Source organism: Hippocampus guttulatus, chromosome 8, assembly GCF_054856545.1.
Source record: "Hippocampus guttulatus isolate MCC_2025c chromosome 8, RoL_Hgut_1.0, whole genome shotgun sequence".
NCBI classification, from domain to species: domain Eukaryota; kingdom Metazoa; phylum Chordata; class Actinopteri; order Syngnathiformes; family Syngnathidae; genus Hippocampus; species Hippocampus guttulatus.
The window spans coordinates 15,344,279-15,362,761 of NC_141268.1; the positions used below are offsets into that span (position 1 = coordinate 15,344,279).

At 41.8% G+C, this 18,483-nt stretch overlaps 1 protein-coding gene across 1 annotated transcript in view; it reads left to right on the top strand.

Annotated features, from left to right (window-relative positions):
- LOC147201388 (potassium voltage-gated channel subfamily B member 1-like) overlaps positions 1-18,483 on the top strand; it is a 39,490-nt gene that overhangs the window by 12,747 nt on the left and 8,260 nt on the right. The window lies entirely within an intron of this gene.

Genomic DNA, 18,483 nt, shown 5'->3' on the forward strand with positions numbered 1-18,483 from the left:
TGTTAAACGTATTTAGAAAGAAAAATCAAGTTTGGGGATGCTCAGTTTCTCTTGCATAAAGTCTAGCACTAGCCGCCAAGCTACAAGGGAGGAATCCACCACTATGCGGCATTGTTCTTTGGCCTTGGCAGTCCACTGAACGCTCTTGTCATTGTGTGAATTATTGATGAGTTTTGGAGGAAAACTGTTCAAATCTCACCGTGAAGCCAAGTTGTTTTAATGAGACATGAAGCTGGCCGTACTGATGAGGATGTTGCTCATCCCACCGAGGCACCTTATTGTGGCACAAAGTGCAGGCCAAACAGACTCCCTACCTTAACACTTCTTCCCCATGGGCCTTCTAAAAATAAATACAATTTCTCACCCGTGTATACACACAAACACTGGCCTTTTCCTACCCTGCTTCTAGCTGTCTTTCAAACATACAGCCTATTACGCCCACCGTCGTTCTCCCCTGCCATTCTTAAATAGACAAATTAATTTTGATGGAATTTAATGAATCCTTTATGACTACCAGAACCTTTTTTGAATGAGTAATATTTTGAGCCGCTTGTGGCGCTAAATGAGGTAGCCAAAATATCCCAGCACAAAAACATGGTTTTTGGCCATGAGGTAAAAAACAAAACAAAACAATTACTTCTGTTCAAAATGTTATCAAAATTATTTGCAGTATGATCGAGTGCACTCTCCAGTGATATCAATACTTCACTAAATCATTTTCGTAAAGGACACATTTTAATAACACAACTTTAGTACTGCATTAAGCAGGCGTACATAATGTCTTGGCATCTATGCGGCATTTTAGGCCTGCGGTTAGAGAGTAGTGATCAGTATAGCTAAAAAGCTCTTCCCGGGACTGCTTCCGTTGTTCCTGAAGTGCTGCTGAGCTTTCATCTAACGGCCATTTGCGCTTCTCTTGATGGAACGCAGCAAATGGACTTCTGAAGTTTCTCAGAAGCACACATTTTACCACCAAAGAGTCAGCAGAAATGTTACACATCAGCTGCAGCTGCGAATTAAGTAGACCACTTGGCTCAAAATGAGAATAGATAATATCCTCGACATGGATAAAAAGAATCATACAGTATATCCAGTATGAGTGAGTGAGATAGTGAGACGTAATGTAGGGGAAAAGAGAAGCTCTTCTGGGTTGTCAGAATTTGCTTCAATCAACAAAAATATAACAATTTTAACTTGATTTGTTTACGTTTCTTCCGGCTTGTAATTCATGTTGACTCTGCATTTTTAACTCAGCTATGTTGCCACTTTATAAAGTACAATATGTTAGGAGTGCTACATTCCTTATTGTTGTTGTTTTTTTCGGGGGGTGGGTAGGGCTGGAACGGATTATTGGCATTTGCATTCATTGCAATGGGCAACGATGATTTGCAGTAAATGGAATGAATCAAAATTGTATCTCAAGTGTCCTTGTATGCAATGTCTTTTGTGTAGCAGCTAACTTTGATCTCTTGCTTTTTTTTTTTTTTTTTTGCTAGGGTGCTCACTCTCAAACTACTAAAAGAGAATATAGCACTCCACTTGGCAGAGGTCTAGATTCCACTCAGTGCTATTCTTACTCAGATTTTTTGGGGATACAGCACATCTACTGGATCTCTGTGGATTGTGCAGGTGTACCTAATCAAGTGCCATACTGTGCCACTAACAGTTCTGACAGCGCAGAGCGAGTGAGATTGAGAGAATTTCAATCAGGTTCACACTAATCTCCAGACAGGAGCATCTCTTCTCCCCCTTCCGCTGTCAAAGGCCTCCCGCTGCTCTCATTTCTGCTTTGCCACCGCCCACCAGACGTCAGCGCGTCACCTTTCCTCTGTCTGCTTTGAGATATAGGCCACTGAGATAATAGGTATGTTGGCTTTACTCTAAGCGGGCTGCAGTAGAGGAGAATAATAGTGGAGAGGCATTTAAAGCTGCTGAAAAGGTATCCTCCATTCATATCGGTTCGTGTGATGACGTCAGCTTCTCGAGCTCCGTCAGCCATCTCCGTCTTTCAGCTTGGGAACACAATCTGAGACCGGATCGCTTGTAAAGTGAGCTCAATGATGCACATTGAAAGGGTTACTTTTAAGTCTGTGGGAAATTTGACTCTCTCGCGTCCACACACACGTGCCTCTGTAGGCATCTCAGGTAGGATAGTTTGGGAAGGGTAGCCGTGCAATGGTCTCATGAGAAAACAGCTCGACAGCTCTCTTGACATGCCTGCCATGGGAGTAGGTTGCTTCTGCATGCGTGTGTGAAAGATAAGTTCCTTGGCAGAGGTAATAAAGAACACAGCATGTCCAATTCAGAGCATTTGTCCAACAGAATGTAAGCCTTTTTGATCATCTCAGTTGGTTTGAAGCAGGACCGGGCTTTGACAGCTGGGACATTTGCTCATTACTGTCTTTCAATCAAGATTCAGCATGGATCACATTCAGTACCAGACAGAAATCCTCGGGCGCTATCGCTTGGGAATATTGCCTCTCTCAATAAAGCGGGGCCAAGTCTGTAGGGATCTTCTTGATTTATTCCTTCTATTTACGATTTCACACACTTGGATTTAAATTGAAAAGTGGTTATGGAAATTGTTGCGTCATAGCTCACCGTGAATAAATGGTACACAAAATGCTAATGGTCAATGTTAGTTCATCTTTTGTTGACAGATTTGAACATAGATATCGACTTACTGGTCATGTGGTCAATGTTTGGCAACCTTTATTTGACACAAGCAAAATCTCACAGCATACCACCAAAGAAAAACAGAGGAGAAGCGGCAGCAAAACAGGCCAAAATCCAGATGTAATGCACGGAAAAAGACTAGTGGCAGATCATTTGTTGCTTAACCAAATGTTACCGTGTCGGAATAATTTTCTAATTGAGATTTGAACGTTTCTACAGACATGCGTGTTTCCTACTTGGGAAGAATGGAGTGTTACAATATGGGAGGTCACACAAGCGGTGGGATTATTGAGCAGAAATCTCCTTTGATTAGTATGCCAGCTCTGACGTTCACGTGTGGGGTTGCAGCAGCAGAACAGCAAGGCGCAGGCACATATCATGCTGCTGAGGCTCAATGTGGGGAAAGAACATTTCTCTCTCTCTCTCTCTGCTGCTCTTCAATTTATCACGAGGAAGGACAGCAGATGTACTTGCTTACGGGAGAGAAGGATTAGTCGCAAGAAAATAAACAGCACCAAATTGAAAACAAAGCTCTCACACTGCTTCTTTTCAGAAAAATAAGCGCAGGGGCCGCTCGGTGGATCAACAAATCAACGTTGAAGTGTTGTAGGGCCAACATGAAAAGAAGCTCATTGTGAAACTATTTAGGATCTGAAATGGTCATTTAGCTACAAACAAGAGTACACGCTGTTTAATTTATTTTCATAATTTGGCTTCTTGTTGATAGAGACTCTCTGCAGTTTGTTAGTGGTAAGGCATGTTTCAGAATTTCTTGGATGCTTTTTCCTGGTCATGACACACTTAAGCATGGCCTCTTCATGGTGGAGAGCATCAGTTGTCTATTATGGGGTAAGGCACCTGTTAAGAGTGGAATCCACGACGTATTTGAGAAAGTACAGTCCCATTTGCAGGTGCAGCAAAGTAGATCAATAGAATTATTTGGATTTTTTTTTCTCCTGGTCATAAAAACGTATGATTGTTCCCAGTCGTATCTGGCATCTCTTTAGGGTAAGTCCGCTATTTGAGAAAAGTTAAAATCAACAGGATTGCTTGGATTATTTCTCCAGGTCATATACTGTATATACTGTATATAATTTTTATTTTATTTTATTTTATTTTTATTTTTTTATGGCCACATGTCGGCTTGAGGAGAACATTGTGGTCTCGAGCAAGGTTCTGGTGGCATGTGTTCCAATGTGGCGTGAGTGTGTCCATGTATGGCAGCGATTGGCTGCAGACGTGCTTGACTGTCAGCCGGTTTACAGCAGCCTGAATGGATAGAAGCACTGTGCACAGCATCAGGCTCCAGCCTGGCATGTGTTTCATTGTTTTTATGGTTCTCCTCATGGCGGCTTCTTTACTTGCATGTGATGCTTGGCAAACTGACTCATTATTATTATTATTAGACAACTATATATTTAGCCCTGGCACAATGAAATTGCACTATATTAAATTCTTCCAAGAGCAAATGTCCTTCTCGCTGCTTCTTTTTCCAGACGCAGATGATTATGTCCGACTGTTCAACTCTCCCCTGAGGTAATTTAGGGTTTTGTTCCACCTGCAAATTACTGCCGGTGTCATTCCCACTTTATACAACTGGCATGTTTGATCATTCCACACTGGAGCTCAGCACTTTAGCTGGAAAAGACTGCAGAGTGGGCGCACTCTGTTCATCTGCCAATAAATTTTTTATTCATCTTTCAACCACCCAACCTGTCACACTGAATGCTGACAAAGCATTTTTTTAAATATCAAAAGCTCTTTAAGTCTCAGTTGTTATTTAGTGTTGTGGAAATCACCATTTACTGACAGTGAAACTGCCTGTGTATACATTGTTTCATCATGAAATCAAATCCATATTAATCATGCCATTTCCATCAGTTTGTGCTTGTAAGCGGTGTGCATCTCTCCAATAAAAGACACTGTGTGTGTGTGTGTGTGTGTGTGTGAGCCATCAGAAACAATCCAAAATTCAAAACAAAAGCTAAAACTGAAGTGCAGTATTTATCGTTCAAACTGGACTAAGTTACATGAAAGTACTTTTCAAGTCTTCCCCTGCTACTACGCTCCAAGGTGTCAAAAAAAAAAAAAACTAAACCGGGTTATTCGACTGTAAAAGGGGTAAAAGTGGGCCTCAAACAGAGAATAGGAGGCAATTTGACAGACGAGACTGTTAGTGACATTTAGAAACTGACAAGTCCAAATGCTAAATTGGCTCCCTGAAGCCAGAGGAAATTGCACTGACGAGTGTTCGTGTGAGTGTGTGTGTGTGTGTGTGTGTGTGTGTGTGTCACCACGGTATCTCCTCTGCGAGTGCTTCACTTGTCACCGCCTTCTGTAACTGCCTGTGCCCTGTTTCTGTGAATGCTTTGCTGCTGCACTTCGTTGGCAAATGCTAAACAACCTCCCATTGCCATGGAAACTATCAGCTGAGCTACACCGCAGCCTCCCCATGAGAAGGGTGTTTGTTATGTATGCGGGCCTATATGTAACATGTGAACCTCGCTTTGTTTGTGTTATTTATGCCAACATATGCGCCCTCACTTTTATAAGCACGATGTGGCTGTGTTCAGAATTCACCAATCACGTTCAAATTCAAGTAAAATGGGAGCCAGCACACACCTGCTACCATTTATTATGCCTCTGGTTCACCCCCCAAATACATTCCAGGTGTTCTAGTAGGCTTTTCTGACATTTTCTTTTTCCTGCTTCCTTGCACCAAACGTACCTTTCAGAATTACGGTCAAAAAGTTCTTTGTGCATCCATTGGACCATAACGACATTTCCCAAACAAATGTGGGGAAAATACGATTTGTTTGTTAGATTTCACATCACCTTCAAAATAAGGCCGTCATTCATTCATATTGTGTGTGGTAATGTTCCCATGTGCACTGCAGTGGACAGCATTTTAGAAAAGAAAATGTGACACTCCGTCATCGTGTCCATGCATCGTTACAGACAGCGTATGGTCAGTGACATAGTCCATATCAAAATGTCTACTCAAATTTGAGATGTCATATACGTTTTAGTGAGTTCAGCCTCCACCATTTTGCTTTTGATTTGTGTTCCTGCCAGCTCACAATGAACGGTCGTCTTTAAAGGTCAGATCCCTCTCACCTGCTCTTGTCTTACGTGCGCATTTCATTGGAAGTTATTCGGGCGAAAATACTGGAGCACATCTTTTTAGTGTTTCATTGAGGTGTGTCATGAAAAAAAAAATCACTCTATTATGTCTTTGAGTGGCTCTGCACCTCACTGCATACATTAATCGCTATGCTGTGTCTCTCTGCATTGTGCATCAGTGACCTCACTTCACCACGCGGGCTTCCTCAGAGTGCGGTGGCCTCCGGGGCCGGCCACTCACTTGTGCAGCAATGATCTGGACGTGCAGCGATACAGTGGTGTGACATTGATGGTGAAGACGCAATGTACTCTCACACATGCGCATGCGCGCACACACACACACACACGCACATGAGAGAAGATGTCCTCGGTGGTCAGGCGGGTTCCTCGGCCTGCCCTTCCACTCCTACTGAATCATTCAGGAGTGGGCTTGAGAACGCAGCAGTTTTTTGTTTTTTTTGTTTGTTTGTTTTTACTTCTGCAAGATAAAAAATAGATGGTTTCATTTTACACTTGACATAGTACGTGTTCGTATGGAAAGGGATATTCCTACAGTGGATTTGACTCGTGTACTATATTCACCATGCCGAGAAATAGTGAAGCGAGGCAGGAAAGACGTTATGTTCTTGGCTATTTTCTTTTGACTCTGATCAGCGATGACTGCCTTAAGGGCAAGGGGCAAGTGCCCCACAGGGACCAGCGCCGGACCATTCCACATGTTCCACATGTTTGTCACAGATTTTCAGTCACTGACCTTTCGGCAGTCAATATTTAATTCTGCCAACCAACAAGTGGAAGCAACCACGAAGATGGATTCACTCCATTCTGTTGACCTATTTTGTTTCACTAGCATTTAAATTTGTGATGGAGTTTTATTTCATAAATTACACACCTCCGTCTTACAGTCTGTTGAAAGAGAAATTGAAAGCATAAAAAAACGCAGCCGACAATTTTGTTGGCTTGTATGTCTGCGTGGTTGATACCTCTGCTATTTTATTTTTATTTTTTCAAACAAATGATCCTAAATTCTTCGGCGTCTGCCTCTCTGCAGAGGAGATGCAGCGGAAAGCTTTTAGAGCAACCATTTTTGTGCTTGCATGTTGCGACTGCTCGTTAAAAAGCTCTGATTGGAGTGCAGTTCATCACCATCTGGCTGCGGGTGCCTCACTGGTCTCTAATCATTGCTTAATAGAGGAGCATTCAACAAACACAAACACACACACACACACATGCACGCACACTAATGTGAAGCATTAGCGGGAGAGAAAGAAGAGATGCAGAATGGACACTGTCAGACCCTCATTAAGACAGAACTGTAACTACAACATGGTGAATTGGTTGTCATAGCGACAGTGAGTGTGGCGGGTCTCAGCATGCTGGGACCAGTTCAGAATCATTTGACTTGTCTACAACACAACACAGTAGTAATGAGCACAAAGCCAGTCATATCATCAATAGTCAACAATTTAGCATTATTTTAAAAACTATTTCTTTCGCGAGAATGTGATGACTTCGTGATGAAATTAACAATTGGTTTGAACAGGGTGAATTACTGCCCCACCCCCCAAAAATAACAAATAAAAATAGAAATTTAACGTTATTTTTTTTAAAAATATATTTACTTTGACTCCATCAGATGAGCCGAGGAGAGGTTAAATAACAAAGTTGCATATTTTTATTTTATTTATTTATTTATTCATTGCATACGGCTAGCCTTTTTTTTATGATTATTTTTTTGTTACATATGGCTAGCCATGACATCTCCTGAACAGAAGTTGAGCTGCACTGTTTGTTGTGTTGTACCAGCTTGACATTGAGCAAGCCAACTTAACTAATGTGATCTGTGTAAGAAACCTTGCTAATTGCCTCGTTGTATTATGTAATTAATTGCCACTGCATTTATGGCCATTTCTGAACCGAAGTCGAGGAAAAGGCCCAATGTGGTTTGAAAGCTATTTCTTATTTTTATTAGAAAATGTTGGTCATCAAAATTGTATTAATTGGAATCGGAGCTAAACTGATAACCTGGTCACCAATTTCAACTCCCCAGTAAGTCTTCTACCAATTGGAGACTTAATTTCGACTCGAGTCAAGCCATGTGATTCGAGTTCCCCAACTATGCGGACTTCTTTAATCTGTCAAGTGAGAGCTGATTCATATTCATCGCGATTGCGCCAAAGATAACCTCACCTTGCTATCACAGTGTGAGGAGCGCTTCTGCCATTACGCGCGTCCCGGCCTGCTCTGCGCCGTGGACATTTCATCTTGTCACAGGAAAGCACGTGACATCTGTGCTCTTTATGATAAACAGCAAAGCAGGACCGCCGCGCCACCGGAGACGAATTGCGTGAACGTTAATTAGCCGTCAGCAGACACCGGAGCCGCATGATGCCTCTTGTTGCTATCGAACTTCAGCTTGGCAGCATGTGATGAGGTGACCCGTGTAAACAGCAGGCCCGCATTTGTAATAAAACCGAACCACCTTTCATTGGGCAATATAGTCTTGTGTTACAGCGCCCACTCAATCAGTGATTATGGAAAATCACTTTCTCTCACTGCGGTCGTGAACTTTGTTGTCGGTAATCTTTGAGCGCTACTGTTGACTTTGTAATCTGTTGCTCACTGAAATTAAACTGGAAATTATGAAAGATCGAATTACCGGTAGTTGTGCACCCTAAAGCCGGCTGTTTCTCCACTTGTGCAATGATGATGATGATTATTATTAATATGAGTATTTGGACAAATAGTAATAATCTTAACAGGCCTACTTTCCATCAACATGTGAACATCATGTGGTACCTCTAAGGTTGAACACATATACATACCAAGGCAGTGTATCAAGTCAAGTATGCATTCACAATTAAGAGCAGGAAACTACTGTAAATTAACAGATAGTCAAAAATAAAAAGATTTTAAAAATACTAAATAAAATGCCACCCAAATTACGCTGTGTGATCATAAACAAGTCTGTCCAATAAATTGTGCAATGTCGCAGTTTCATATAAGACACCAACCACACAATAACAAAACGAACTATTTGAAAATAAAATTAACAGATCATTTGCATTTTGAGAATAGGCTACACAACAGCAAATAACTGAAAATGTTGAGCAGCTGAGATTGAACGAATTTTAGTGCACGAAGCTGACTACAATGCGCCATTATATTGCAGGTGAGCTGATTTATTTGATACATTTTTGTATCTTTGTCATTTTATTTCGTGACCATTAATACTAACGAAATAAAATAACAAGAAGAAATGTAAAATAAAATTCATTTACTCACCAATGTAGTGCCTGTTCACTGAGCTGCAGATCTACGCGAGTGTCCCCAAACGTTTTTAAACGCACCGTAGCTTGTAAGTGCCCAGCCGTGCTTTGATGTTTCCTTGCTGCCTTGGTAAAACAACTTAAATTGGTAAATCCAGTGGAAGGTCCGTCTTGAAAATTGTGTGGAAAGTAGTCCTGCAACCAGATCAACGTCTTCTCCTCCGGCCATTTTGGGTCAAAATGCAGCAACAGCTCCCTCTAGCAGGCGCTAATCCAAACACCGAACGTGCACGTCCAGTGTCGACGGAAGCCGTTCTAGCTGGCCCTGGTACGCAGACTCGTGATCTGATTGGCTATTGCAAGTTGACTGTGCCCGTTCATTTACAGCGCACAGGTGCCTGCTCTGTTTAATCTGAAGGCCCCGAGCAAATTTAGTTTACCTGGCAACACAAGCTATCTGAAATATGATTGGTTAAAAACTCTACCATAATAAATAAATTATTTATCGAGTGGCTTTCAATGTTATTTAAAATAACATCCATCCATCCATTTTCCGAACCGCTTGATCCTCACTAGGGTCGCGGGGGGTGCTGGAGCCTATCCCAGCTGTCTTCGGGCAGTAGGCGGGGGACACCCTGAATCGGTTGCCAGCCAATCGCAACATGTTATTTAAAATAACATTGAAAGCCAAACACACAATAACAATGAAAGCCACTCGACTAAGTGGAAATAATATGACGTAAAGAATACAGAGAATAATTTAGTTGACATATTTATGAAAATAAAATAACAAATTAAATTTATGTTATTCTCAGAAAAGTAAATTGATTAAATTTACTTTTCTGAGAATGTTTAGGCCAGCAGAGAAGGCTTTGCTGGCCCTGACGGAACGCCACTGTACCAAGGTTATGATCATTCATGAAGCATAAAAACAGTTTTAAAAAAGAAAACAAAAACGAAAATTGGAAAAATACTTTCATTAACAAAAAGTAAAAAGTAAAATGCTTTTAAAGAAATGTAAAATAACTGAAACTGGTTCAGAATACTATCTAAAAGTATAATTATAGCGAAAATGATTTTGTCTTCATAAATTATCATATGAGAAGTTTTTTTAATGTATTTATTTTGGTATTGCTATATGTCCGTACAAAAGACAAAACATTAAACAGTCGTTTTTTTTATTCCTGTATGAAACAATACTTTGTATGTCAAGTTTAAAATAAATACTGTGCGGTCTGACAAATACTCCATTTTTTAAAATAATGATAATAATATATGAAAACTACAATGAATAAAAACTAAAGTGAAGCATTTTCAAAAATAAAAAATAAAAGCTAACAAAGCTGCTTTAAAAGCAAATTAAACCTAACTGATTAAAAAAACAAAAGTCAAAACAAAATAAAAGGTAACTATAATGAAAAATCCACTATTATACTTTTAGACTATTATAAGGCTGATACAGTCACACATATGTAGAGTGGGAACCTGTGCAAAGTGAACCGTATTAGAAATCAAAGGCAGATGGCCATCCTGACTCATCATTCGCTCAAAGCGTCTTCCTGTTAGGGACTTTTTCTGGCCACTGCGCTTACTCATGTGAGATTTGTTGGTCCTGCTGTTGTTGTCATTTGCGGCTTCATAAACAAAACTGGGCTCAATTAAAAATGAATCGTTAAAGATTTCCAAGGAGAACGCTGCCAAATGCTGCAATTTGGACAGATTTAATGGTGACTCATCACTTGCGCTCCCCTGGTTTCCAACACTCCTGTCGCTTCCAGGCTGAGACCAAAGACCATAGCAACAAGACAGCTGCAAGTTGACACTTAGATGAACAAAGACACAGTACATTTTTAGCAGGGCTCAGCCGATATGGATTTCTTTTTTTTTTTATTCCAATTCCAATATCCATCCATCCATCCATTTTCCGAACCGCTTGATCCTCATTAGGGTCGCTGGAGCCTATCCCAGCTGTCTTCGGGCAGTAGGCGGGGGACACCCTGAATCGGTTGCCAGCCAATCGCAGGGCACACAGAGACGAACAACCATCCACGCCCACATTCACACCTAGGGACAATTTAGAGCGTTCAATCAGCCTGCCATGCATGTTTCTTGGAATGTGGGAGGAAACCGGAGCACCCGGAGAAAACCCACGCAGGCCCGGGGAGAACATGCAAACTCCACACAGGGAGGCCGGAGCTGGAATTGAACCCGGCACCTCTGCACTGTGAAGTCGACGTGCTAACCACTGGACTACCGGGCCGCCCCCCAATTCCAATATTTGGCAGGAAAAATAATCCAATAACCAATTGATTGTTTGTTTGTTTTTTTACAATACTTTGTCCTATCGTATGTTTACGAAGGAGAAGTACACGGAAAGAATGAACTGATGAAATTAGCTTGAGATTTAGATCATAAATGTATGCGATAAGGAACATAATGAGTGAAGTTATTTGCAAAACATGATTTATGCAAGATGCCCTTTAAGCATGATATAAACTTTACCAACATATATATACACATATGCGTAACGGAGTCATGAATAAAGGTTATTAAATTATGACGGAAGTGACGCAACAACGCACCGTATGGCACCTGCTTCCCGCCGTAGCCTCAGGCAGACCTACAAGGTGAGTCGCATCTCGTTGATGGTCCCCACTAATTATCAATTTTCTAAGAATATTTCACTCGGTTTTACTTTTCTGCTGTGTGGTGTGCCAAATTAGTTCTCTGATTTGTTACAAGCCCACATTGCTTTGTGTGTTGTTATTTAAAATACGTTTTGTCGAGTGAGAGTTTTTACACATTGAGTTGATAGCAATTAGCAAGTGCTTGTTTGTTGTGCAGTAATGTCAGAGACCCAATGCGGCTTCACCAACGCTGCCGCCATAATGTGTTGCAGCTAATGTTCGTTTCATTTCATTTTTGTTGCACATAGTTGTTCGTGTCTTTTTTCATGTAGTCGCTTGTGTAACTGGTGTGAGCTCGCAGTTCGTCGCGGCCGCCATTATTGTTCATTGCCCTGCGGTTTCTGTAGCGTGTGATGTGTTTAATGACATCTTGTAAATAACAGTGATTATTTTTCTTTTTTTGTTTTTGACTGTTTTATTTTTATTTTTTACTTTATATAGTTACTATACGATCACCCAGGTTGTGAATTTTTTTTCTTATGCACAATATTTTGTTAGAGATAGAAATACTCTGCATTTTATTAATGTTTTCAAAAAGCCAAATATGGGCAGGTTAATTCATCGGTCTGGCTCTATTATGTAGTAAATCATTTCCCTCACAATGGTTTGGAATCACTGATCGAAACTCATCTAAGGTTCTTTTCACAGAATATTTTTAGATTCACAGCATCCTCACAAAATCATACACACACACACCCTGACACCTCATCGTTTTAACACCCCCATCACACTTGTAAGAGGACACATGGTGCGCATGGTGTGCGCAGCCTGCAGCTCAGTCATCCATCTCCTTCATCTCATCGTCACCTCTTGAGGCACACGAGGATGACAGTGCCCCATAGTTGTGTGCGGGACAGAAAGGTGTGCCGGCCAAGGTGAAAATGATGCCAGTGAAGAGGAGGAGGGTGCATCTGTGTGGGTCACTGGAGCGCTTGTCCATTAGGGACATGCTGAAGAACACTGTGTCTTCAGGTTGGAAACTGATGGTAAAGTTTCTGGAGCGATTCAGAAAATGAAATCGGAAAATGATACTGTATTGCTCTTCAGGCGTATTGGGGAGCCTTAACCCTTTCAGGGACAGCGGTTACTCCAGCGGACAGCTTATCAGGTTACAGGGTGTCATTATTGGTGTATGAAAGGGTTAAAAAAAAGACTTCTATGATCATTATATCACTGCACTAATTTTAAGATTTCCTTTATATCTTCTTTGTATGTTGTTCACAGCTTATTGACCATTATGTGGTTATAATAAATCATAAAAACTCCCATCCTTTTGCCCCCCTATCAGAAATGAATGCTCTGCTCGTGATTACCTGGCACCTCTAGGCAAAGAAAAAAAAATCCTTGACACTCTCACCTGTCTAAGTCCAAATATATCCATAAGTTATATGAATCCATTTTCTTCCTTCATTCAGTGAAGCGTCTTGCAGTATTTTGCATCATTTCCAGCCAGAAGCTACCTAAACAAATACCATTTGGCCAAAGGTATGAATACTTTTGGACTTAACAGCACATTCTTTTCGGTGTCCTGCCAATTCGTCACAATAATAATGCATTTCGGATAATAGTCCTTGCCGTGAGGGTTACATTTTGCGTGACGGGATAATACCATCCTTAATCTTTAAAATAATGATTAAGGATGGTATTATAGAAAAACAAAACTGAGTTGGTTGCGTTTTATTGCACCGTCGGCTTTGAGTGGAACTTTCCAAGAAGGAGATTAGAACACCAGGCGGAGGTGTGTGATCAAACGGCAACTACCATTCTATCAGGCGAAGCCTGTTGTGTACCGGTGGCGTAATTCCATCTGTGCTTCCTGCTGCTGCCTTAAAAAAAGAAAAACACAATTTTCCTGAAGGGGAACTCCCTCTCAAGCAGTCAGCCTTCCACTGGGAAAAAGGTCAGCCGTTTATTGGTAGAGCACAAAAAGATGCGGCACAATAAGGGGCTTAGACACGCCACCTTGCACTCAACAGAAAATAAAGTAGGCGAGCCACAAAGTGATTTCATCCTTTCATTGATTGCGCAAAGTGTGACTCCAGAGCAGACGTGAATCAGCGTTTCACGCGGCGTGACGCAATGGAAAACCCAAAAGGCAACGATAAGATTTGTCTTTGTTCGTCATCTTGCGGCACCGTTGTCATTGTCTTGTTTACGCGTGTGCAATCTTTGGTTGGCTTTATCTCAACAACACAATCTGAGTCACCTTCTTTGATTATTAATTTCTGTTCATTTCTCACAATCACCTAAGGGAAAACTATAAATATATCAAACTAATATTTCATGCGATAAAAACGGTAAAACTTAGTGCTGATCTTGATAAAAGTTTGAATTAAGTAGAGCGGAAATTGGTCTGAAAAGCTGCAGCTGCCACAGAAATGCAGACTAATGTGCTGGTTTATTTTGCTCTTGATTATAATTACCTCCACCAAGGACATTATAGTTTCATCAAAGTTTTGTTTGTTAGCCGCAAGACTAAAACACGAGGCGCCTCGGTAATTTTAATCACAACGGAATGAGCCAAGACAAGAACACATAACGCTGTGATCCTTCAGTTTGTTATACCATTTGTGAGATCATTCGACACTTGACTTAATTCCTCAGAGTGTAAAGCACATATTCATAAATATTAATCACAAAACGTGCACGGCACTAGAGAATTTGACGCTGAAATTAGGATTGTGCAGCCTTGCAAGTGGCCTCGCTTCAACATTTGCGCACCAACGTGAATTGGATGACCGAGAAGCTACACAGACCTTCATTTCTTGACAATAAAAGGCTCTTCAGTATTATACGCTCCCTGAAAATTGCCCTTCAAATGCTTTTTTTTTCCTCCGTACTCATGCATATACACTGATCGTCTCCAAACATGACCAAGCCTTGGAAAAATGCAAATGTGGGCTCAAAAGACTTGTTTTGTGAAATACTCCGACTTTCTTGCCATCTGAGGAATCCACAAAACACGACATTTTACTTTTCCATGCTGTCATGAATCTTGGTGAGCAGCGAAAATTCATGTCAATTACCGTGGAGCCAAAGAAACCAAAACTCTTTTACCCAACTCTGCACGAGCATTGAAGACCCAAAGCAACAAATCTTATGAGTGAAGAGAATCGGGTTCAGCATTTTTCACAGTAATTAAGGCACAAACGTTGAAGTCCCAATACTCCCTAATGAATAGAAGTGTGGCCAACCAATGAGTTGCTCTGTCGGCCAGAACAGGCCATGCTACGCGAGATTATAATTTACAGTGGCGAGCAGACACTTTACACAAATGAATCTTCAGAGAGGGCTCTTGATGGTGTATGAAAGCCGACGAGGAAGGTGAGATGGAGGAGGAGAGGTTATTCTTTGGAAAGGTTATCTGCCATTTTCGTACTTTGCTACACGTTCGACGGTGATTAGCGTCTTCTTTATCAAACCAGCTTGAGAGTCACTGGACTGCTGTTGAATGACAAAAAGGGAAAATGGAGAAGGAGAAAATGTGGATCCTAATGTGAGGTGTCATCCTGCCGTGTTCTCTGCATATTATCCTCTCCTCGTTTGTCCGTCTCTTTTTCCATCACACATGTGTAATGAAAGCAAAGAGAACACAAGGCCTGCTCACTTACACCTTTTTTCCAGGACACGATATCTGGTGGGAGGATATTAAATATTAACTCTCCACAGCCGCCAGGGCAATGCTTAGCTCCGTCCGGATAAATGAGCACGGGCGGGAACGTTGCTGTGTGTTTGTCGTTTATTATTAGCGTCGGCGGGAGATCTAACCACATTTTATGCAAACAGGAAGGAAGGCAGGCTCTCCCTGTGTCTGAAGAGGTCATCATCAAAATCTAATTAGTTAGCTAACTAGCTAAGTGACACGAGACACGCTTGCCTGATGGACTTCGGTATTTGCCTCACTCTTCTCAGATTTGTGGTTCGAATCTCGACAAGGGCCCTGTGCTTGCGTGGGTTTTCTCACCCGGTCTTCCTATCCACTTCCCAAAAACATGAATGTTAAGTTCAATGAAGACTCTAAATTGTCCCCAAATGTATATGAATGTGAATGTTTGTCTCTTTATGCCCTGCTGTTGGTTGGCAACCAGTCCAGTGTGTCCACGGCGTCTGCAAAGTCAGCACGAATAGGCCACAGCACACCTGTGAACCTAATTGACCCTCAAGCACTGCAGGGAAGAGATGGATGGATGAAGTCATGGAAGATGGAGTACTACAGATCCACAAGTTAAAGGGGTCAAAATGCTTCATGTGTGCTGTGTTGGTCATTTCGAGTACACCACACACTGTAAGAGTACACACAATTGTGTTTAGGTTTTTTTCTCATCGTGAAGGTCTCTTGCAAATGAAAAATCAGGTAAGATGTTGGACAATGGCGTGTCCGTACCTTGCTCAAAGTTCCTATAGAAAGATGTGCTATTTTCATCGAAAATAATTTATTTTTACCGATGGGATTCCTTGCCGCATTCTAGCCAACGGCAGAACCCAGGGTGTATGCGTGTGTTTTTGTTTTGGTTTTTTTTTTTTGCTTTTGGAAGTTTTATCCGTCTTCTGTCGTAGCAGCTAGCTAGTGCTAAGCTAACCTGGGATGGTTCGTCTCTCCGGTCGAATGACCCAACCTGCAAACTCCATTCGTGCCAGGACAGCGTGAGAGGCCAACAGCAAAGTAACGATAAAGCCATTGATACACTGGCTAGGTGGGATTTATTGGCTAACTATTGAACAGTTTTAATCCAGTTTTCATGAGCCAGCTAAACATTCTGACATTTATGGGTGTCAACAGCATGCGATGATTGATTCCCACTCTGAAAATTCATATTCAGCGTTCGTTTTTAACAGTCACTTCACATGTCAATTCGAGTCACCACCCATTCGTTGCACAGCCCTTTAGGATTTAGAAACAAATCTCTGAAATCAGTAGGGCATTGAAGATACAGCGACAATAGCGATATCAGCTCATCAAAAGTGAGCACGATCATCTTAGCAAAGTCAGAGTTTGTATTGAAGTATGTGGTGAATGAAAAGCTATTTCCTCATTTACACGGACGCCAACAATCGCACACAGGTGCTATTGCCTCACTGAGAATATTCACAACTAAGGCAAAGTGCAGGGTGTGCCTCATTCCCACTTTTTCACAACATTGGACACCACATTGAGTCTGGTCTCTATCTGCATCTCACGGCTGTCATCACATCTCTATCACATCTCCTGCCAGCATGGGGGGAACAAAGCGGGCGGGGATGGAAAAGGTTGAATGTTCAGGTGTTTTGTCGCCCGTCATGCTCGGTCTGCTCTCTGCACAAAACACGCCTCTGTTCAGTTTTGCCGTTTTCATTTGTAGTCAGCGTGATTAATTAGCTTGACGGCCTGGTCTGTGCGTTCAGCTTGATGAAAGCCGATGTGGGTGAGCGAGCGATACACTAAGCAGCCCATGTTGGGGGAGTGGAGAGGTGGCTCGGTTGTTTGTTGTGGTTGTTTCTCCCTTAGAAATACTCCATGCTGTATTCTTTAGGGATTTTCAGGGTTTGGATTTCTATAGCAGCACATATTGCCCACAGTGATGACTCCGAGTCTGGCCTGTCACCTTTCGGGATGCTGTTAATGTGTCACGTTGACTTGTTGTACTCCCTCCGGTGTGATTATTCAGTGCCGAGAGAGCCACTTCTAATGAGTCAAATGTGAGCCTTTTCATCCATCACTCTTTCTCTTGGGAGCCAAAGCGAACTATTTTCAGTCAATGTCCTGCTCGAATTTAAATGCTGCCCTGGCCCTTTGATGGCTATTTGAGTTCCATGAGTCTTTACCCAATTCCGCAAGGTATGCCCCTGTTTTTAGGCCCACTCCCTGCAAAGGACAAGGTGGGTGCAAAAGGATTCACCTGTCAAGTTTCATTAAAGTGTGTGAGTGTTAATGAGCGGAAATAATCCCGCCCATCGCAGCAAACCACAGTGACCTTGTACTGGATTTCACAGATTGAGGACTAATGGGCGTGGCATACATTTCCTCTATAACCTGCTTAACCTCTGGCGCTGTGACCGGACCCCATTGTCCTCGGGAGATTAGATCATAACAATGATGACTGAAAGGTTTCCACGACTCGTTCTTGAAACATTTTGGAAATACATTTTCCCAAACCTTTTCAGCTCAAGATCTAAATTTGAACGTTGATTCCTCCAAGACCTACACAAGTACATCATGTATTGTCATAATTTCAACATGTACATCACACAAGAAGGAGTGATGTTATACTGTATATCAGGGGTGCCCAAACTTTTTGGACCGAAGATCTACTTTTCGATCAACTAACCTCCCGGGATCTACCCTTACCGGCACGCGCGCGCACACACACTTTTGCAGTCTGTTAACTATCGTAGCTCGCACGTACCGTTTTAAAGTGCTTCCCTGGGCCCTCCTAGATTCCTATTCTTTGCCCATGCCCTCGGTGAATTGTACACGAGGCAAACTCTGAATGAGAATAATGACGATAAAAGCGCAACAGCTCTGATCACAAGCTCCAGTTGCAGACTGCTGAGTGCTAACAACTTCCGGTGACGTAATCACGCGCCACCGTAAATTCAAGATTTACCTGCTTTATTTTATTTTTAACTTTTTTTTTTTTTACATTTTGGGGGGGGGGGTGAAAACGAGACTGATAGGATGATTAGGGTGCAGCATACATTAACACAAAAAAAATATTACTAACATGTACAATGACACACAATTGGTTGTT